Below are 21884 nucleotides of genomic sequence, written 5' to 3'. Positions count from 1 at the left end.
AACTCCCCTCCCCCTTGCAGTCTTTCCAATTCACGATACAAAAAGACGGACAGGACAGGTTGCCTGACTTTCCGTCACTGCCACCCTTTGCCATCCTTACCCGTAGAAAGCCCTTTCATCATCCCCAAACCCTAATCTTTTCCCTTTCCTTCCCAGCCCCCAAACCCTGCCCTCTGTACCTTTCTCACCACCCGCTTCCCTTCTCCTGTCATCCCCCTACCACCCGGGAAAAAAAGAGATTGCCCCCTCCTTCCACTAGCCCACCCTCCCACCCAAAGAACAACTTCTTCTGCGCAGCTTGTTTTCTAGGCAGCAGCGCTATTGTGATGTCATCGGGGGGCATTGTGACAAGCCGCCAGTGTTCCGTCTCTTCATGTTGTGCACAGTTCAAACGGAAAATACATCAACAGGCAGACTACAGAAAAGCTTACTATCAAAGGTTAGAGGGGGGCTTTCTCAGAGGGCTTTTTACAGTTTTTCTATTCCCAATTAGCCGTTTAAGTGTACTTATTGAAAGTAGTAATTCTTTCATAGGCCGCCCTTTCTTAGTATTTGACGTTCCTTATATTGCGGTATGAGGCTTCGCAGTAGGTTGCAAACATTCATCACCCATGACTGTCCCCAATTGAGCTCAGAAGCTCAATGTCTATCATGACCTCTCTTTTAGAATGTCCAAGAGCAAGCAAACTATTCCTCCAGGAGAGGGCGCCAACAGACTACTAAAGAGATCATCATTACTCAAAGAAAACCCCAAAAACCAATGCATGATAGGAATAAACAGGTAACTTTCTTTGGAGTGGAAGCGGAGAGATCGCACCAGATGCCAATTCTAGATGTTATCACACCTGTGGTCACTGCAGCAGCAGGTGAATCCACTTTGTCCAAAAGGGATCTATTCCATTCAATTGCAAATGATCTAGATAAGACAGAGAACTGCAGCACGGGGACATAGCCGAGTTGGTCAGGTTGAGTGGTGATGAGTTTGCTATTTGGATGAATAAAGAAAGTCAAAAGTGTGAAAGATAAAAAACAAAAGGAGGAAGTGTGAAAAGTGAATGGGCCAAATTGAGGTGCATATGAAGACGTATGCTTTCTTCCAATTCATTAAATCGGGCTAATATGAATCAGGTGAATTGAGTTCTGCTTTTGGAAACTGGGTTAAGAAGGGGTGCACCGTTCCTGGAGGTACTGCAATACCAGGTCAATGCGTGGAGTGGACAGAGCAAGCTCTTTTTCCATCTCCCTGTTCTAAAAATCCATTTAATATATGGTCCCCAGATAGGGGACGTATCAGATATTAAACTGATAAGAACAGATACTACACTTGATCTTAGCCAAAAGGCCGAGAAGCGATAACCAGAATTGGTTTGGGCCTCGAGTGGCACCCTGGCCTATGCCGGACACATCTTAGGGAGAGAGAGCGAGAGGGAGACAAACCCACGCCTACACAAGACATTTTGTCACCCAAGCCAACCCTTGAAAAGGCTGCTTTGCAGAGCCAAAACAAGAAGAATGGTGCGTTTTGCAGCCGCCGCCCACTGCAATGAATCTGAATAACTCCTCCTTTAGGGCGCAAGCAACTCCCCTCCCCCTTGCAGTCTTTCCAATTCACGATACAAAAAGACGGACAGGACAGGTTGCCTGACTTTCCGTCACTGCCACCCTTTGCCATCCTTACCCGTAGAAAGCCCTTTCATCATCCCCAAACCCTAATCTTTTCCCTTTCCTTCCCAGCCCCCAAACCCTGCCCTCTGTACCTTTCTCACCACCCGCTTCCCTTCTCCTGTCATCCCCCTACCACCCGGGAAAAAAAGAGATTGCCCCCTCCTTCCACTAGCCCACCCTCCCACCCAAAGAACAACTTCTTCTGCGCAGCTTGTTTTCTAGGCAGCAGCGCTATTGTGATGTCATCGGGGGGCATTGTGACAAGCCGCCAGTGTTCCGTCTCTTCATGTTGTGCACAGTTCAAACGGAAAATACATCAACAGGCAGACTACAGAAAAGCTTACTATCAAAGGTTAGAGGGGGGCTTTCTCAGAGGGCTTTTTACAGTTTTTCTATTCCCAATTAGCCGTTTAAGTGTACTTATTGAAAGTAGTAATTCTTTCATAGGCCGCCCTTTCTTAGTATTTGACGTTCCTTATATTGCGGTATGAGGCTTCGCAGTAGGTTGCAAACATTCATCACCCATGACTGTCCCCAATTGAGCTCAGAAGCTCAATGTCTATCATGACCTCTCTTTTAGAATGTCCAAGAGCAAGCAAACTATTCCTCCAGGAGAGGGCGCCAACAGACTACTAAAGAGATCATCATTACTCAAAGAAAACCCCAAAAACCAATGCATGATAGGAATAAACAGGTAACTTTCTTTGGAGTGGAAGCGGAGAGATCGCACCAGATGCCAATTCTAGATGTTATCACACCTGTGGTCACTGCAGCAGCAGGTGAATCCACTTTGTCCAAAAGGGATCTATTCCATTCAATTGCAAATGATCTAGATAAGACAGAGAACTGCAGCACGGGGACATAGCCGAGTTGGTCAGGTTGAGTGGTGATGAGTTTGCTATTTGGATGAATAAAGAAAGTCAAAAGTGTGAAAGATAAAAAACAAAAGGAGGAAGTGTGAAAAGTGAATGGGCCAAATTGAGGTGCATATGAAGACGTATGCTTTCTTCCAATTCATTAAATCGGGCTAATATGAATCAGGTGAATTGAGTTCTGCTTTTGGAAACTGGGTTAAGAAGGGGTGCACCGTTCCTGGAGGTACTGCAATACCAGGTCAATGCGTGGAGTGGACAGAGCAAGCTCTTTTTCCATCTCCCTGTTCTAAAAATCCATTTAATATATGGTCCCCAGATAGGGGACGTATCAGATATTAAACTGATAAGAACAGATACTACACTTGATCTTAGCCAAAAGGCCGAGAAGCGATAACCAGAATTGGTTTGGGCCTCGAGTGGCACCCTGGCCTATGCCGGACACATCTTAGGGAGAGAGAGCGAGAGGGAGACAAACCCACGCCTACACAAGACATTTTGTCACCCAAGCCAACCCTTGAAAAGGCTGCTTTGCAGAGCCAAAACAAGAAGAATGGTGCGTTTTGCAGCCGCCGCCCACTGCAATGAATCTGAATAACTCCTCCTTTAGGGCGCAAGCAACTCCCCTCCCCCTTGCAGTCTTTCCAATTCACGATACAAAAAGACGGACAGGACAGGTTGCCTGACTTTCCGTCACTGCCACCCTTTGCCATCCTTACCCGTAGAAAGCCCTTTCATCATCCCCAAACCCTAATCTTTTCCCTTTCCTTCCCAGCCCCCAAACCCTGCCCTCTGTACCTTTCTCACCACCCGCTTCCCTTCTCCTGTCATCCCCCTACCACCCGGGAAAAAAAGAGATTGCCCCCTCCTTCCACTAGCCCACCCTCCCACCCAAAGAACAACTTCTTCTGCGCAGCTTGTTTTCTAGGCAGCAGCGCTATTGTGATGTCATCGGGGGGCATTGTGACAAGCCGCCAGTGTTCCGTCTCTTCATGTTGTGCACAGTTCAAACGGAAAATACATCAACAGGCAGACTACAGAAAAGCTTACTATCAAAGGTTAGAGGGGGGCTTTCTCAGAGGGCTTTTTACAGTTTTTCTATTCCCAATTAGCCGTTTAAGTGTACTTATTGAAAGTAGTAATTCTTTCATAGGCCGCCCTTTCTTAGTATTTGACGTTCCTTATATTGCGGTATGAGGCTTCGCAGTAGGTTGCAAACATTCATCACCCATGACTGTCCCCAATTGAGCTCAGAAGCTCAATGTCTATCATGACCTCTCTTTTAGAATGTCCAAGAGCAAGCAAACTATTCCTCCAGGAGAGGGCGCCAACAGACTACTAAAGAGATCATCATTACTCAAAGAAAACCCCAAAAACCAATGCATGATAGGAATAAACAGGTAACTTTCTTTGGAGTGGAAGCGGAGAGATCGCACCAGATGCCAATTCTAGATGTTATCACACCTGTGGTCACTGCAGCAGCAGGTGAATCCACTTTGTCCAAAAGGGATCTATTCCATTCAATTGCAAATGATCTAGATAAGACAGAGAACTGCAGCACGGGGACATAGCCGAGTTGGTCAGGTTGAGTGGTGATGAGTTTGCTATTTGGATGAATAAAGAAAGTCAAAAGTGTGAAAGATAAAAAACAAAAGGAGGAAGTGTGAAAAGTGAATGGGCCAAATTGAGGTGCATATGAAGACGTATGCTTTCTTCCAATTCATTAAATCGGGCTAATATGAATCAGGTGAATTGAGTTCTGCTTTTGGAAACTGGGTTAAGAAGGGGTGCACCGTTCCTGGAGGTACTGCAATACCAGGTCAATGCGTGGAGTGGACAGAGCAAGCTCTTTTTCCATCTCCCTGTTCTAAAAATCCATTTAATATATGGTCCCCAGATAGGGGACGTATCAGATATTAAACTGATAAGAACAGATACTACACTTGATCTTAGCCAAAAGGCCGAGAAGCGATAACCAGAATTGGTTTGGGCCTCGAGTGGCACCCTGGCCTATGCCGGACACATCTTAGGGAGAGAGAGCGAGAGGGAGACAAACCCACGCCTACACAAGACATTTTGTCACCCAAGCCAACCCTTGAAAAGGCTGCTTTGCAGAGCCAAAACAAGAAGAATGGTGCGTTTTGCAGCCGCCGCCCACTGCAATGAATCTGAATAACTCCTCCTTTAGGGCGCAAGCAACTCCCCTCCCCCTTGCAGTCTTTCCAATTCACGATACAAAAAGACGGACAGGACAGGTTGCCTGACTTTCCGTCACTGCCACCCTTTGCCATCCTTACCCGTAGAAAGCCCTTTCATCATCCCCAAACCCTAATCTTTTCCCTTTCCTTCCCAGCCCCCAAACCCTGCCCTCTGTACCTTTCTCACCACCCGCTTCCCTTCTCCTGTCATCCCCCTACCACCCGGGAAAAAAAGAGATTGCCCCCTCCTTCCACTAGCCCACCCTCCCACCCAAAGAACAACTTCTTCTGCGCAGCTTGTTTTCTAGGCAGCAGCGCTATTGTGATGTCATCGGGGGGCATTGTGACAAGCCGCCAGTGTTCCGTCTCTTCATGTTGTGCACAGTTCAAACGGAAAATACATCAACAGGCAGACTACAGAAAAGCTTACTATCAAAGGTTAGAGGGGGGCTTTCTCAGAGGGCTTTTTACAGTTTTTCTATTCCCAATTAGCCGTTTAAGTGTACTTATTGAAAGTAGTAATTCTTTCATAGGCCGCCCTTTCTTAGTATTTGACGTTCCTTATATTGCGGTATGAGGCTTCGCAGTAGGTTGCAAACATTCATCACCCATGACTGTCCCCAATTGAGCTCAGAAGCTCAATGTCTATCATGACCTCTCTTTTAGAATGTCCAAGAGCAAGCAAACTATTCCTCCAGGAGAGGGCGCCAACAGACTACTAAAGAGATCATCATTACTCAAAGAAAACCCCAAAAACCAATGCATGATAGGAATAAACAGGTAACTTTCTTTGGAGTGGAAGCGGAGAGATCGCACCAGATGCCAATTCTAGATGTTATCACACCTGTGGTCACTGCAGCAGCAGGTGAATCCACTTTGTCCAAAAGGGATCTATTCCATTCAATTGCAAATGATCTAGATAAGACAGAGAACTGCAGCACGGGGACATAGCCGAGTTGGTCAGGTTGAGTGGTGATGAGTTTGCTATTTGGATGAATAAAGAAAGTCAAAAGTGTGAAAGAGAAAAAACAAAAGGAGGAAGTGTGAAAAGTGAATGGGCCAAATTGAGGTGCATATGAAGACGTATGCTTTCTTCCAATTCATTAAATCGGGCTAATATGAATCAGGTGAATTGAGTTCTGCTTTTGGAAACTGGGTTAAGAAGGGGTGCACCGTTCCTGGAGGTACTGCAATACCAGGTCAATGCGTGGAGTGGACAGAGCAAGCTCTTTTTCCATCTCCCTGTTCTAAAAATCCATTTAATATATGGTCCCCAGATAGGGGACGTATCAGATATTAAACTGATAAGAACAGATACTACACTTGATCTTAGCCAAAAGGCCGAGAAGCGATAACCAGAATTGGTTTGGGCCTCGAGTGGCACCCTGGCCTATGCCGGACACATCTTAGGGAGAGAGAGCGAGAGGGAGACAAACCCACGCCTACACAAGACATTTTGTCACCCAAGCCAACCCTTGAAAAGGCTGCTTTGCAGAGCCAAAACAAGAAGAATGGTGCGTTTTGCAGCCGCCGCCCACTGCAATGAATCTGAATAACTCCTCCTTTAGGGCGCAAGCAACTCCCCTCCCCCTTGCAGTCTTTCCAATTCACGATACAAAAAGACGGACAGGACAGGTTGCCTGACTTTCCGTCACTGCCACCCTTTGCCATCCTTACCCGTAGAAAGCCCTTTCATCATCCCCAAACCCTAATCTTTTCCCTTTCCTTCCCAGCCCCCAAACCCTGCCCTCTGTACCTTTCTCACCACCCGCTTCCCTTCTCCTGTCATCCCCCTACCACCCGGGAAAAAAAGAGATTGCCCCCTCCTTCCACTAGCCCACCCTCCCACCCAAAGAACAACTTCTTCTGCGCAGCTTGTTTTCTAGGCAGCAGCGCTATTGTGATGTCATCGGGGGGCATTGTGACAAGCCGCCAGTGTTCCGTCTCTTCATGTTGTGCACAGTTCAAACGGAAAATACATCAACAGGCAGACTACAGAAAAGCTTACTATCAAAGGTTAGAGGGGGGCTTTCTCAGAGGGCTTTTTACAGTTTTTCTATTCCCAATTAGCCGTTTAAGTGTACTTATTGAAAGTAGTAATTCTTTCATAGGCCGCCCTTTCTTAGTATTTGACGTTCCTTATATTGCGGTATGAGGCTTCGCAGTAGGTTGCAAACATTCATCACCCATGACTGTCCCCAATTGAGCTCAGAAGCTCAATGTCTATCATGACCTCTCTTTTAGAATGTCCAAGAGCAAGCAAACTATTCCTCCAGGAGAGGGCGCCAACAGACTACTAAAGAGATCATCATTACTCAAAGAAAACCCCAAAAACCAATGCATGATAGGAATAAACAGGTAACTTTCTTTGGAGTGGAAGCGGAGAGATCGCACCAGATGCCAATTCTAGATGTTATCACACCTGTGGTCACTGCAGCAGCAGGTGAATCCACTTTGTCCAAAAGGGATCTATTCCATTCAATTGCAAATGATCTAGATAAGACAGAGAACTGCAGCACGGGGACATAGCCGAGTTGGTCAGGTTGAGTGGTGATGAGTTTGCTATTTGGATGAATAAAGAAAGTCAAAAGTGTGAAAGATAAAAAACAAAAGGAGGAAGTGTGAAAAGTGAATGGGCCAAATTGAGGTGCATATGAAGACGTATGCTTTCTTCCAATTCATTAAATCGGGCTAATATGAATCAGGTGAATTGAGTTCTGCTTTTGGAAACTGGGTTAAGAAGGGGTGCACCGTTCCTGGAGGTACTGCAATACCAGGTCAATGCGTGGAGTGGACAGAGCAAGCTCTTTTTCCATCTCCCTGTTCTAAAAATCCATTTAATATATGGTCCCCAGATAGGGGACGTATCAGATATTAAACTGATAAGAACAGATACTACACTTGATCTTAGCCAAAAGGCCGAGAAGCGATAACCAGAATTGGTTTGGGCCTCGAGTGGCACCCTGGCCTATGCCGGACACATCTTAGGGAGAGAGAGCGAGAGGGAGACAAACCCACGCCTACACAAGACATTTTGTCACCCAAGCCAACCCTTGAAAAGGCTGCTTTGCAGAGCCAAAACAAGAAGAATGGTGCGTTTTGCAGCCGCCGCCCACTGCAATGAATCTGAATAACTCCTCCTTTAGGGCGCAAGCAACTCCCCTCCCCCTTGCAGTCTTTCCAATTCACGATACAAAAAGACGGACAGGACAGGTTGCCTGACTTTCCGTCACTGCCACCCTTTGCCATCCTTACCCGTAGAAAGCCCTTTCATCATCCCCAAACCCTAATCTTTTCCCTTTCCTTCCCAGCCCCCAAACCCTGCCCTCTGTACCTTTCTCACCACCCGCTTCCCTTCTCCTGTCATCCCCCTACCACCCGGGAAAAAAAGAGATTGCCCCCTCCTTCCACTAGCCCACCCTCCCACCCAAAGAACAACTTCTTCTGCGCAGCTTGTTTTCTAGGCAGCAGCGCTATTGTGATGTCATCGGGGGGCATTGTGACAAGCCGCCAGTGTTCCGTCTCTTCATGTTGTGCACAGTTCAAACGGAAAATACATCAACAGGCAGACTACAGAAAAGCTTACTATCAAAGGTTAGAGGGGGGCTTTCTCAGAGGGCTTTTTACAGTTTTTCTATTCCCAATTAGCCGTTTAAGTGTACTTATTGAAAGTAGTAATTCTTTCATAGGCCGCCCTTTCTTAGTATTTGACGTTCCTTATATTGCGGTATGAGGCTTCGCAGTAGGTTGCAAACATTCATCACCCATGACTGTCCCCAATTGAGCTCAGAAGCTCAATGTCTATCATGACCTCTCTTTTAGAATGTCCAAGAGCAAGCAAACTATTCCTCCAGGAGAGGGCGCCAACAGACTACTAAAGAGATCATCATTACTCAAAGAAAACCCCAAAAACCAATGCATGATAGGAATAAACAGGTAACTTTCTTTGGAGTGGAAGCGGAGAGATCGCACCAGATGCCAATTCTAGATGTTATCACACCTGTGGTCACTGCAGCAGCAGGTGAATCCACTTTGTCCAAAAGGGATCTATTCCATTCAATTGCAAATGATCTAGATAAGACAGAGAACTGCAGCACGGGGACATAGCCGAGTTGGTCAGGTTGAGTGGTGATGAGTTTGCTATTTGGATGAATAAAGAAAGTCAAAAGTGTGAAAGATAAAAAACAAAAGGAGGAAGTGTGAAAAGTGAATGGGCCAAATTGAGGTGCATATGAAGACGTATGCTTTCTTCCAATTCATTAAATCGGGCTAATATGAATCAGGTGAATTGAGTTCTGCTTTTGGAAACTGGGTTAAGAAGGGGTGCACCGTTCCTGGAGGTACTGCAATACCAGGTCAATGCGTGGAGTGGACAGAGCAAGCTCTTTTTCCATCTCCCTGTTCTAAAAATCCATTTAATATATGGTCCCCAGATAGGGGACGTATCAGATATTAAACTGATAAGAACAGATACTACACTTGATCTTAGCCAAAAGGCCGAGAAGCGATAACCAGAATTGGTTTGGGCCTCGAGTGGCACCCTGGCCTATGCCGGACACATCTTAGGGAGAGAGAGCGAGAGGGAGACAAACCCACGCCTACACAAGACATTTTGTCACCCAAGCCAACCCTTGAAAAGGCTGCTTTGCAGAGCCAAAACAAGAAGAATGGTGCGTTTTGCAGCCGCCGCCCACTGCAATGAATCTGAATAACTCCTCCTTTAGGGCGCAAGCAACTCCCCTCCCCCTTGCAGTCTTTCCAATTCACGATACAAAAAGACGGACAGGACAGGTTGCCTGACTTTCCGTCACTGCCACCCTTTGCCATCCTTACCCGTAGAAAGCCCTTTCATCATCCCCAAACCCTAATCTTTTCCCTTTCCTTCCCAGCCCCCAAACCCTGCCCTCTGTACCTTTCTCACCACCCGCTTCCCTTCTCCTGTCATCCCCCTACCACCCGGGAAAAAAAGAGATTGCCCCCTCCTTCCACTTGCCCACCCTCCCACCCAAAGAACAACTTCTTCTGCGCAGCTTGTTTTCTAGGCAGCAGCGCTATTGTGATGTCATCGGGGGGCATTGTGACAAGCCGCCAGTGTTCCGTCTCTTCATGTTGTGCACAGTTCAAACGGAAAATACATCAACAGGCAGACTACAGAAAAGCTTACTATCAAAGGTTAGAGGGGGGCTTTCTCAGAGGGCTTTTTACAGTTTTTCTATTCCCAATTAGCCGTTTAAGTGTACTTATTGAAAGTAGTAATTCTTTCATAGGCCGCCCTTTCTTAGTATTTGACGTTCCTTATATTGCGGTATGAGGCTTCGCAGTAGGTTGCAAACATTCATCACCCATGACTGTCCCCAATTGAGCTCAGAAGCTCAATGTCTATCATGACCTCTCTTTTAGAATGTCCAAGAGCAAGCAAACTATTCCTCCAGGAGAGGGCGCCAACAGACTACTAAAGAGATCATCATTACTCAAAGAAAACCCCAAAAACCAATGCATGATAGGAATAAACAGGTAACTTTCTTTGGAGTGGAAGCGGAGAGATCGCACCAGATGCCAATTCTAGATGTTATCACACCTGTGGTCACTGCAGCAGCAGGTGAATCCACTTTGTCCAAAAGGGATCTATTCCATTCAATTGCAAATGATCTAGATAAGACAGAGAACTGCAGCACGGGGACATAGCCGAGTTGGTCAGGTTGAGTGGTGATGAGTTTGCTATTTGGATGAATAAAGAAAGTCAAAAGTGTGAAAGATAAAAAACAAAAGGAGGAAGTGTGAAAAGTGAATGGGCCAAATTGAGGTGCATATGAAGACGTATGCTTTCTTCCAATTCATTAAATCGGGCTAATATGAATCAGGTGAATTGAGTTCTGCTTTTGGAAACTGGGTTAAGAAGGGGTGCACCGTTCCTGGAGGTACTGCAATACCAGGTCAATGCGTGGAGTGGACAGAGCAAGCTCTTTTTCCATCTCCCTGTTCTAAAAATCCATTTAATATATGGTCCCCAGATAGGGGACGTATCAGATATTAAACTGATAAGAACAGATACTACACTTGATCTTAGCCAAAAGGCCGAGAAGCGATAACCAGAATTGGTTTGGGCCTCGAGTGGCACCCTGGCCTATGCCGGACACATCTTAGGGAGAGAGAGCGAGAGGGAGACAAACCCACGCCTACACAAGACATTTTGTCACCCAAGCCAACCCTTGAAAAGGCTGCTTTGCAGAGCCAAAACAAGAAGAATGGTGCGTTTTGCAGCCGCCGCCCACTGCAATGAATCTGAATAACTCCTCCTTTAGGGCGCAAGCAACTCCCCTCCCCCTTGCAGTCTTTCCAATTCACGATACAAAAAGACGGACAGGACAGGTTGCCTGACTTTCCGTCACTGCCACCCTTTGCCATCCTTACCCGTAGAAAGCCCTTTCATCATCCCCAAACCCTAATCTTTTCCCTTTCCTTCCCAGCCCCCAAACCCTGCCCTCTGTACCTTTCTCACCACCCGCTTCCCTTCTCCTGTCATCCCCCTACCACCCGGGAAAAAAAGAGATTGCCCCCTCCTTCCACTAGCCCACCCTCCCACCCAAAGAACAACTTCTTCTGCGCAGCTTGTTTTCTAGGCAGCAGCGCTATTGTGATGTCATCGGGGGGCATTGTGACAAGCCGCCAGTGTTCCGTCTCTTCATGTTGTGCACAGTTCAAACGGAAAATACATCAACAGGCAGACTACAGAAAAGCTTACTATCAAAGGTTAGAGGGGGGCTTTCTCAGAGGGCTTTTTACAGTTTTTCTATTCCCAATTAGCCGTTTAAGTGTACTTATTGAAAGTAGTAATTCTTTCATAGGCCGCCCTTTCTTAGTATTTGACGTTCCTTATATTGCGGTATGAGGCTTCGCAGTAGGTTGCAAACATTCATCACCCATGACTGTCCCCAATTGAGCTCAGAAGCTCAATGTCTATCATGACCTCTCTTTTAGAATGTCCAAGAGCAAGCAAACTATTCCTCCAGGAGAGGGCGCCAACAGACTACTAAAGAGATCATCATTACTCAAAGAAAACCCCAAAAACCAATGCATGATAGGAATAAACAGGTAACTTTCTTTGGAGTGGAAGCGGAGAGATCGCACCAGATGCCAATTCTAGATGTTATCACACCTGTGGTCACTGCAGCAGCAGGTGAATCCACTTTGTCCAAAAGGGATCTATTCCATTCAATTGCAAATGATCTAGATAAGACAGAGAACTGCAGCACGGGGACATAGCCGAGTTGGTCAGGTTGAGTGGTGATGAGTTTGCTATTTGGATGAATAAAGAAAGTCAAAAGTGTGAAAGATAAAAAACAAAAGGAGGAAGTGTGAAAAGTGAATGGGCCAAATTGAGGTGCATATGAAGACGTATGCTTTCTTCCAATTCATTAAATCGGGCTAATATGAATCAGGTGAATTGAGTTCTGCTTTTGGAAACTGGGTTAAGAAGGGGTGCACCGTTCCTGGAGGTACTGCAATACCAGGTCAATGCGTGGAGTGGACAGAGCAAGCTCTTTTTCCATCTCCCTGTTCTAAAAATCCATTTAATATATGGTCCCCAGATAGGGGACGTATCAGATATTAAACTGATAAGAACAGATACTACACTTGATCTTAGCCAAAAGGCCGAGAAGCGATAACCAGAATTGGTTTGGGCCTCGAGTGGCACCCTGGCCTATGCCGGACACATCTTAGGGAGAGAGAGCGAGAGGGAGACAAACCCACGCCTACACAAGACATTTTGTCACCCAAGCCAACCCTTGAAAAGGCTGCTTTGCAGAGCCAAAACAAGAAGAATGGTGCGTTTTGCAGCCGCCGCCCACTGCAATGAATCTGAATAACTCCTCCTTTAGGGCGCAAGCAACTCCCCTCCCCCTTGCAGTCTTTCCAATTCACGATACAAAAAGACGGACAGGACAGGTTGCCTGACTTTCCGTCACTGCCACCCTTTGCCATCCTTACCCGTAGAAAGCCCTTTCATCATCCCCAAACCCTAATCTTTTCCCTTTCCTTCCCAGCCCCCAAACCCTGCCCTCTGTACCTTTCTCACCACCCGCTTCCCTTCTCCTGTCATCCCCCTACCACCCGGGAAAAAAAGAGATTGCCCCCTCCTTCCACTAGCCCACCCTCCCACCCAAAGAACAACTTCTTCTGCGCAGCTTGTTTTCTAGGCAGCAGCGCTATTGTGATGTCATCGGGGGGCATTGTGACAAGCCGCCAGTGTTCCGTCTCTTCATGTTGTGCACAGTTCAAACGGAAAATACATCAACAGGCAGACTACAGAAAAGCTTACTATCAAAGGTTAGAGGGGGGCTTTCTCAGAGGGCTTTTTACAGTTTTTCTATTCCCAATTAGCCGTTTAAGTGTACTTATTGAAAGTAGTAATTCTTTCATAGGCCGCCCTTTCTTAGTATTTGACGTTCCTTATATTGCGGTATGAGGCTTCGCAGTAGGTTGCAAACATTCATCACCCATGACTGTCCCCAATTGAGCTCAGAAGCTCAATGTCTATCATGACCTCTCTTTTAGAATGTCCAAGAGCAAGCAAACTATTCCTCCAGGAGAGGGCGCCAACAGACTACTAAAGAGATCATCATTACTCAAAGAAAACCCCAAAAACCAATGCATGATAGGAATAAACAGGTAACTTTCTTTGGAGTGGAAGCGGAGAGATCGCACCAGATGCCAATTCTAGATGTTATCACACCTGTGGTCACTGCAGCAGCAGGTGAATCCACTTTGTCCAAAAGGGATCTATTCCATTCAATTGCAAATGATCTAGATAAGACAGAGAACTGCAGCACGGGGACATAGCCGAGTTGGTCAGGTTGAGTGGTGATGAGTTTGCTATTTGGATGAATAAAGAAAGTCAAAAGTGTGAAAGATAAAAAACAAAAGGAGGAAGTGTGAAAAGTGAATGGGCCAAATTGAGGTGCATATGAAGACGTATGCTTTCTTCCAATTCATTAAATCGGGCTAATATGAATCAGGTGAATTGAGTTCTGCTTTTGGAAACTGGGTTAAGAAGGGGTGCACCGTTCCTGGAGGTACTGCAATACCAGGTCAATGCGTGGAGTGGACAGAGCAAGCTCTTTTTCCATCTCCCTGTTCTAAAAATCCATTTAATATATGGTCCCCAGATAGGGGACGTATCAGATATTAAACTGATAAGAACAGATACTACACTTGATCTTAGCCAAAAGGCCGAGAAGCGATAACCAGAATTGGTTTGGGCCTCGAGTGGCACCCTGGCCTATGCCGGACACATCTTAGGGAGAGAGAGCGAGAGGGAGACAAACCCACGCCTACACAAGACATTTTGTCACCCAAGCCAACCCTTGAAAAGGCTGCTTTGCAGAGCCAAAACAAGAAGAATGGTGCGTTTTGCAGCCGCCGCCCACTGCAATGAATCTGAATAACTCCTCCTTTAGGGCGCAAGCAACTCCCCTCCCCCTTGCAGTCTTTCCAATTCACGATACAAAAAGACGGACAGGACAGGTTGCCTGACTTTCCGTCACTGCCACCCTTTGCCATCCTTACCCGTAGAAAGCCCTTTCATCATCCCCAAACCCTAATCTTTTCCCTTTCCTTCCCAGCCCCCAAACCCTGCCCTCTGTACCTTTCTCACCACCCGCTTCCCTTCTCCTGTCATCCCCCTACCACCCGGGAAAAAAAGAGATTGCCCCCTCCTTCCACTAGCCCACCCTCCCACCCAAAGAACAACTTCTTCTGCGCAGCTTGTTTTCTAGGCAGCAGCGCTATTGTGATGTCATCGGGGGGCATTGTGACAAGCCGCCAGTGTTCCGTCTCTTCATGTTGTGCACAGTTCAAACGGAAAATACATCAACAGGCAGACTACAGAAAAGCTTACTATCAAAGGTTAGAGGGGGGCTTTCTCAGAGGGCTTTTTACAGTTTTTCTATTCCCAATTAGCCGTTTAAGTGTACTTATTGAAAGTAGTAATTCTTTCATAGGCCGCCCTTTCTTAGTATTTGACGTTCCTTATATTGCGGTATGAGGCTTCGCAGTAGGTTGCAAACATTCATCACCCATGACTGTCCCCAATTGAGCTCAGAAGCTCAATGTCTATCATGACCTCTCTTTTAGAATGTCCAAGAGCAAGCAAACTATTCCTCCAGGAGAGGGCGCCAACAGACTACTAAAGAGATCATCATTACTCAAAGAAAACCCCAAAAACCAATGCATGATAGGAATAAACAGGTAACTTTCTTTGGAGTGGAAGCGGAGAGATCGCACCAGATGCCAATTCTAGATGTTATCACACCTGTGGTCACTGCAGCAGCAGGTGAATCCACTTTGTCCAAAAGGGATCTATTCCATTCAATTGCAAATGATCTAGATAAGACAGAGAACTGCAGCACGGGGACATAGCCGAGTTGGTCAGGTTGAGTGGTGATGAGTTTGCTATTTGGATGAATAAAGAAAGTCAAAAGTGTGAAAGATAAAAAACAAAAGGAGGAAGTGTGAAAAGTGAATGGGCCAAATTGAGGTGCATATGAAGACGTATGCTTTCTTCCAATTCATTAAATCGGGCTAATATGAATCAGGTGAATTGAGTTCTGCTTTTGGAAACTGGGTTAAGAAGGGGTGCACCGTTCCTGGAGGTACTGCAATACCAGGTCAATGCGTGGAGTGGACAGAGCAAGCTCTTTTTCCATCTCCCTGTTCTAAAAATCCATTTAATATATGGTCCCCAGATAGGGGACGTATCAGATATTAAACTGATAAGAACAGATACTACACTTGATCTTAGCCAAAAGGCCGAGAAGCGATAACCAGAATTGGTTTGGGCCTCGAGTGGCACCCTGGCCTATGCCGGACACATCTTAGGGAGAGAGAGCGAGAGGGAGACAAACCCACGCCTACACAAGACATTTTGTCACCCAAGCCAACCCTTGAAAAGGCTGCTTTGCAGAGCCAAAACAAGAAGAATGGTGCGTTTTGCAGCCGCCGCCCACTGCAATGAATCTGAATAACTCCTCCTTTAGGGCGCAAGCAACTCCCCTCCCCCTTGCAGTCTTTCCAATTCACGATACAAAAAGACGGACAGGACAGGTTGCCTGACTTTCCGTCACTGCCACCCTTTGCCATCCTTACCCGTAGAAAGCCCTTTCATCATCCCCAAACCCTAATCTTTTCCCTTTCCTTCCCAGCCCCCAAACCCTGCCCTCTGTACCTTTCTCACCACCCGCTTCCCTTCTCCTGTCATCCCCCTACCACCCGGGAAAAAAAGAGATTGCCCCCTCCTTCCACTAGCCCACCCTCCCACCCAAAGAACAACTTCTTCTGCGCAGCTTGTTTTCTAGGCAGCAGCGCTATTGTGATGTCATCGGGGGGCATTGTGACAAGCCGCCAGTGTTCCGTCTCTTCATGTTGTGCACAGTTCAAACGGAAAATACATCAACAGGCAGACTACAGAAAAGCTTACTATCAAAGGTTAGAGGGGGGCTTTCTCAGAGGGCTTTTTACAGTTTTTCTATTCCCAATTAGCCGTTTAAGTGTACTTATTGAAAGTAGTAATTCTTTCATAGGCCGCCCTTTCTTAGTATTTGACGTTCCTTATATTGCGGTATGAGGCTTCGCAGTAGGTTGCAAACATTCATCACCCATGACTGTCCCCAATTGAGCTCAGAAGCTCAATGTCTATCATGACCTCTCTTTTAGAATGTCCAAGAGCAAGCAAACTATTCCTCCAGGAGAGGGCGCCAACAGACTACTAAAGAGATCATCATTACTCAAAGAAAACCCCAAAAACCAATGCATGATAGGAATAAACAGGTAACTTTCTTTGGAGTGGAAGCGGAGAGATCGCACCAGATGCCAATTCTAGATGTTATCACACCTGTGGTCACTGCAGCAGCAGGTGAATCCACTTTGTCCAAAAGGGATCTATTCCATTCAATTGCAAATGATCTAGATAAGACAGAGAACTGCAGCACGGGGACATAGCCGAGTTGGTCAGGTTGAGTGGTGATGAGTTTGCTATTTGGATGAATAAAGAAAGTCAAAAGTGTGAAAGATAAAAAACAAAAGGAGGAAGTGTGAAAAGTGAATGGGCCAAATTGAGGTGCATATGAAGACGTATGCTTTCTTCCAATTCATTAAATCGGGCTAATATGAATCAGGTGAATTGAGTTCTGCTTTTGGAAACTGGGTTAAGAAGGGGTGCACCGTTCCTGGAGGTACTGCAATACCAGGTCAATGCGTGGAGTGGACAGAGCAAGCTCTTTTTCCATCTCCCTGTTCTAAAAATCCATTTAATATATGGTCCCCAGATAGGGGACGTATCAGATATTAAACTGATAAGAACAGATACTACACTTGATCTTAGCCAAAAGGCCGAGAAGCGATAACCAGAATTGGTTTGGGCCTCGAGTGGCACCCTGGCCTATGCCGGACACATCTTAGGGAGAGAGAGCGAGAGGGAGACAAACCCACGCCTACACAAGACATTTTGTCACCCAAGCCAACCCTTGAAAAGGCTGCTTTGCAGAGCCAAAACAAGAAGAATGGTGCGTTTTGCAGCCGCCGCCCACTGCAATGAATCTGAATAACTCCTCCTTTAGGGCGCAAGCAACTCCCCTCCCCCTTGCAGTCTTTCCAATTCACGATACAAAAAGACGGACAGGACAGGTTGCCTGACTTTCCGTCACTGCCACCCTTTGCCATCCTTACCCGTAGAAAGCCCTTTCATCATCCCCAAACCCTAATCTTTTCCCTTTCCTTCCCAGCCCCCAAACCCTGCCCTCTGTACCTTTCTCACCACCCGCTTCCCTTCTCCTGTCATCCCCCTACCACCCGGGAAAAAAAGAGATTGCCCCCTCCTTCCACTAGCCCACCCTCCCACCCAAAGAACAACTTCTTCTGCGCAGCTTGTTTTCTAGGCAGCAGCGCTATTGTGATGTCATCGGGGGGCATTGTGACAAGCCGCCAGTGTTCCGTCTCTTCATGTTGTGCACAGTTCAAACGGAAAATACATCAACAGGCAGACTACAGAAAAGCTTACTATCAAAGGTTAGAGGGGGGCTTTCTCAGAGGGCTTTTTACAGTTTTTCTATTCCCAATTAGCCGTTTAAGTGTACTTATTGAAAGTAGTAATTCTTTCATAGGCCGCCCTTTCTTAGTATTTGACGTTCCTTATATTGCGGTATGAGGCTTCGCAGTAGGTTGCAAACATTCATCACCCATGACTGTCCCCAATTGAGCTCAGAAGCTCAATGTCTATCATGACCTCTCTTTTAGAATGTCCAAGAGCAAGCAAACTATTCCTCCAGGAGAGGGCGCCAACAGACTACTAAAGAGATCATCATTACTCAAAGAAAACCCCAAAAACCAATGCATGATAGGAATAAACAGGTAACTTTCTTTGGAGTGGAAGCGGAGAGATCGCACCAGATGCCAATTCTAGATGTTATCACACCTGTGGTCACTGCAGCAGCAGGTGAATCCACTTTGTCCAAAAGGGATCTATTCCATTCAATTGCAAATGATCTAGATAAGACAGAGAACTGCAGCACGGGGACATAGCCGAGTTGGTCAGGTTGAGTGGTGATGAGTTTGCTATTTGGATGAATAAAGAAAGTCAAAAGTGTGAAAGATAAAAAACAAAAGGAGGAAGTGTGAAAAGTGAATGGGCCAAATTGAGGTGCATATGAAGACGTATGCTTTCTTCCAATTCATTAAATCGGGCTAATATGAATCAGGTGAATTGAGTTCTGCTTTTGGAAACTGGGTTAAGAAGGGGTGCACCGTTCCTGGAGGTACTGCAATACCAGGTCAATGCGTGGAGTGGACAGAGCAAGCTCTTTTTCCATCTCCCTGTTCTAAAAATCCATTTAATATATGGTCCCCAGATAGGGGACGTATCAGATATTAAACTGATAAGAACAGATACTACACTTGATCTTAGCCAAAAGGCCGAGAAGCGATAACCAGAATTGGTTTGGGCCTCGAGTGGCACCCTGGCCTATGCCGGACACATCTTAGGGAGAGAGAGCGAGAGGGAGACAAACCCACGCCTACACAAGACATTTTGTCACCCAAGCCAACCCTTGAAAAGGCTGCTTTGCAGAGCCAAAACAAGAAGAATGGTGCGTTTTGCAGCCGCCGCCCACTGCAATGAATCTGAATAACTCCTCCTTTAGGGCGCAAGCAACTCCCCTCCCCCTTGCAGTCTTTCCAATTCACGATACAAAAAGACGGACAGGACAGGTTGCCTGACTTTCCGTCACTGCCACCCTTTGCCATCCTTACCCGTAGAAAGCCCTTTCATCATCCCCAAACCCTAATCTTTTCCCTTTCCTTCCCAGCCCCCAAACCCTGCCCTCTGTACCTTTCTCACCACCCGCTTCCCTTCTCCTGTCATCCCCCTACCACCCGGGAAAAAAAGAGATTGCCCCCTCCTTCCACTAGCCCACCCTCCCACCCAAAGAACAACTTCTTCTGCGCAGCTTGTTTTCTAGGCAGCAGCGCTATTGTGATGTCATCGGGGGGCATTGTGACAAGCCGCCAGTGTTCCGTCTCTTCATGTTGTGCACAGTTCAAACGGAAAATACATCAACAGGCAGACTACAGAAAAGCTTACTATCAAAGGTTAGAGGGGGGCTTTCTCAGAGGGCTTTTTACAGTTTTTCTATTCCCAATTAGCCGTTTAAGTGTACTTATTGAAAGTAGTAATTCTTTCATAGGCCGCCCTTTCTTAGTATTTGACGTTCCTTATATTGCGGTATGAGGCTTCGCAGTAGGTTGCAAACATTCATCACCCATGACTGTCCCCAATTGAGCTCAGAAGCTCAATGTCTATCATGACCTCTCTTTTAGAATGTCCAAGAGCAAGCAAACTATTCCTCCAGGAGAGGGCGCCAACAGACTACTAAAGAGATCATCATTACTCAAAGAAAACCCCAAAAACCAATGCATGATAGGAATAAACAGGTAACTTTCTTTGGAGTGGAAGCGGAGAGATCGCACCAGATGCCAATTCTAGATGTTATCACACCTGTGGTCACTGCAGCAGCAGGTGAATCCACTTTGTCCAAAAGGGATCTATTCCATTCAATTGCAAATGATCTAGATAAGACAGAGAACTGCAGCACGGGGACATAGCCGAGTTGGTCAGGTTGAGTGGTGATGAGTTTGCTATTTGGATGAATAAAGAAAGTCAAAAGTGTGAAAGATAAAAAACAAAAGGAGGAAGTGTGAAAAGTGAATGGGCCAAATTGAGGTGCATATGAAGACGTATGCTTTCTTCCAATTCATTAAATCGGGCTAATATGAATCAGGTGAATTGAGTTCTGCTTTTGGAAACTGGGTTAAGAAGGGGTGCACCGTTCCTGGAGGTACTGCAATACCAGGTCAATGCGTGGAGTGGACAGAGCAAGCTCTTTTTCCATCTCCCTGTTCTAAAAATCCATTTAATATATGGTCCCCAGATAGGGGACGTATCAGATATTAAACTGATAAGAACAGATACTACACTTGATCTTAGCCAAAAGGCCGAGAAGCGATAACCAGAATTGGTTTGGGCCTCGAGTGGCACCCTGGCCTATGCCGGACACATCTTAGGGAGAGAGAGCGAGAGGGAGACAAACCCACGCCTACACAAGACATTTTGTCACCCAAGCCAACCCTTGAAAAGGCTGCTTTGCAGAGCCAAAACAAGAAGAATGGTGCGTTTTGCAGCCGCCGCCCACTGCAATGAATCTGAATAACTCCTCCTTTAGGGCGCAAGCAACTCCCCTCCCCCTTGCAGTCTTTCCAATTCACGATACAAAAAGACGGACAGGACAGGTTGCCTGACTTTCCGTCACTGCCACCCTTTGCCATCCTTACCCGTAGAAAGCCCTTTCATCATCCCCAAACCCTAATCTTTTCCCTTTCCTTCCCAGCCCCCAAACCCTGCCCTCTGTACCTTTCTCACCACCCGCTTCCCTTCTCCTGTCATCCCCCTACCACCCGGGAAAAAAAGAGATTGCCCCCTCCTTCCACTAGCCCACCCTCCCACCCAAAGAACAACTTCTTCTGCGCAGCTTGTTTTCTAGGCAGCAGCGCTATTGTGATGTCATCGGGGGGCATTGTGACAAGCCGCCAGTGTTCCGTCTCTTCATGTTGTGCACAGTTCAAACGGAAAATACATCAACAGGCAGACTACAGAAAAGCTTACTATCAAAGGTTAGAGGGGGGCTTTCTCAGAGGGCTTTTTACAGTTTTTCTATTCCCAATTAGCCGTTTAAGTGTACTTATTGAAAGTAGTAATTCTTTCATAGGCCGCCCTTTCTTAGTATTTGACGTTCCTTATATTGCGGTATGAGGCTTCGCAGTAGGTTGCAAACATTCATCACCCATGACTGTCCCCAATTGAGCTCAGAAGCTCAATGTCTATCATGACCTCTCTTTTAGAATGTCCAAGAGCAAGCAAACTATTCCTCCAGGAGAGGGCGCCAACAGACTACTAAAGAGATCATCATTACTCAAAGAAAACCCCAAAAACCAATGCATGATAGGAATAAACAGGTAACTTTCTTTGGAGTGGAAGCGGAGAGATCGCACCAGATGCCAATTCTAGATGTTATCACACCTGTGGTCACTGCAGCAGCAGGTGAATCCACTTTGTCCAAAAGGGATCTATTCCATTCAATTGCAAATGATCTAGATAAGACAGAGAACTGCAGCACGGGGACATAGCCGAGTTGGTCAGGTTGAGTGGTGATGAGTTTGCTATTTGGATGAATAAAGAAAGTCAAAAGTGTGAAAGATAAAAAACAAAAGGAGGAAGTGTGAAAAGTGAATGGGCCAAATTGAGGTGCATATGAAGACGTATGCTTTCTTCCAATTCATTAAATCGGGCTAATATGAATCAGGTGAATTGAGTTCTGCTTTTGGAAACTGGGTTAAGAAGGGGTGCACCGTTCCTGGAGGTACTGCAATACCAGGTCAATGCGTGGAGTGGACAGAGCAAGCTCTTTTTCCATCTCCCTGTTCTAAAAATCCATTTAATATATGGTCCCCAGATAGGGGACGTATCAGATATTAAACTGATAAGAACAGATACTACACTTGATCTTAGCCAAAAGGCCGAGAAGCGATAACCAGAATTGGTTTG

At 46.3% G+C, this 21884-nt stretch overlaps 14 non-coding genes across 14 annotated transcripts; all 14 read right to left on the bottom strand.

Annotated features, from left to right (window-relative positions):
• Positions 1-1163: 1163 nt before the first annotated feature.
• Positions 1164-1354, bottom strand: LOC142271618 (U2 spliceosomal RNA). Its single transcript, XR_012736649.1, has one exon. It is a non-coding gene; the product is annotated as a U2 spliceosomal RNA (small nuclear RNA).
• A 1387-nt stretch (positions 1355-2741) lies between these two features.
• LOC142271616 (U2 spliceosomal RNA) lies at positions 2742-2932 on the bottom strand. The gene has a single exon (XR_012736648.1). It is a non-coding gene; the product is annotated as a U2 spliceosomal RNA (small nuclear RNA).
• Positions 2933-4319: 1387 nt separating this feature from the next.
• On the bottom strand, positions 4320-4510 carry LOC142271615 (U2 spliceosomal RNA). Its single transcript, XR_012736647.1, has one exon. It is a non-coding gene; the product is annotated as a U2 spliceosomal RNA (small nuclear RNA).
• A 1387-nt stretch (positions 4511-5897) lies between these two features.
• On the bottom strand, positions 5898-6088 carry LOC142271614 (U2 spliceosomal RNA). The gene has a single exon (XR_012736646.1). It is a non-coding gene; the product is annotated as a U2 spliceosomal RNA (small nuclear RNA).
• A 1387-nt stretch (positions 6089-7475) lies between these two features.
• Positions 7476-7666, bottom strand: LOC142271613 (U2 spliceosomal RNA). Its single transcript, XR_012736645.1, has one exon. It is a non-coding gene; the product is annotated as a U2 spliceosomal RNA (small nuclear RNA).
• A 1387-nt stretch (positions 7667-9053) lies between these two features.
• Positions 9054-9244, bottom strand: LOC142271612 (U2 spliceosomal RNA). The gene has a single exon (XR_012736644.1). It is a non-coding gene; the product is annotated as a U2 spliceosomal RNA (small nuclear RNA).
• Positions 9245-10631: 1387 nt separating this feature from the next.
• On the bottom strand, positions 10632-10822 carry LOC142271611 (U2 spliceosomal RNA). The gene has a single exon (XR_012736643.1). It is a non-coding gene; the product is annotated as a U2 spliceosomal RNA (small nuclear RNA).
• A 1387-nt stretch (positions 10823-12209) lies between these two features.
• LOC142271610 (U2 spliceosomal RNA) lies at positions 12210-12400 on the bottom strand. The gene has a single exon (XR_012736642.1). It is a non-coding gene; the product is annotated as a U2 spliceosomal RNA (small nuclear RNA).
• Positions 12401-13787: 1387 nt separating this feature from the next.
• LOC142271609 (U2 spliceosomal RNA) lies at positions 13788-13978 on the bottom strand. Its single transcript, XR_012736641.1, has one exon. It is a non-coding gene; the product is annotated as a U2 spliceosomal RNA (small nuclear RNA).
• Positions 13979-15365: 1387 nt separating this feature from the next.
• On the bottom strand, positions 15366-15556 carry LOC142271607 (U2 spliceosomal RNA). The gene has a single exon (XR_012736639.1). It is a non-coding gene; the product is annotated as a U2 spliceosomal RNA (small nuclear RNA).
• Positions 15557-16943: 1387 nt separating this feature from the next.
• On the bottom strand, positions 16944-17134 carry LOC142271605 (U2 spliceosomal RNA). Its single transcript, XR_012736638.1, has one exon. It is a non-coding gene; the product is annotated as a U2 spliceosomal RNA (small nuclear RNA).
• Positions 17135-18521: 1387 nt separating this feature from the next.
• LOC142271604 (U2 spliceosomal RNA) lies at positions 18522-18712 on the bottom strand. Its single transcript, XR_012736637.1, has one exon. It is a non-coding gene; the product is annotated as a U2 spliceosomal RNA (small nuclear RNA).
• A 1387-nt stretch (positions 18713-20099) lies between these two features.
• Positions 20100-20290, bottom strand: LOC142271603 (U2 spliceosomal RNA). The gene has a single exon (XR_012736636.1). It is a non-coding gene; the product is annotated as a U2 spliceosomal RNA (small nuclear RNA).
• Positions 20291-21677: 1387 nt separating this feature from the next.
• LOC142271602 (U2 spliceosomal RNA) lies at positions 21678-21868 on the bottom strand. Its single transcript, XR_012736635.1, has one exon. It is a non-coding gene; the product is annotated as a U2 spliceosomal RNA (small nuclear RNA).
• Between the last annotated feature and the right edge of the window lie 16 nt (positions 21869-21884).

This window comes from Anomaloglossus baeobatrachus, unplaced genomic scaffold, assembly GCF_048569485.1.
Source record: "Anomaloglossus baeobatrachus isolate aAnoBae1 unplaced genomic scaffold, aAnoBae1.hap1 Scaffold_3377, whole genome shotgun sequence".
Lineage (NCBI taxonomy): Eukaryota > Metazoa > Chordata > Amphibia > Anura > Aromobatidae > Anomaloglossus > Anomaloglossus baeobatrachus.
The sequence above is the reverse complement of the archived record's forward strand: the minus strand, read 5'-3'. Positions and strand labels throughout refer to the sequence as shown.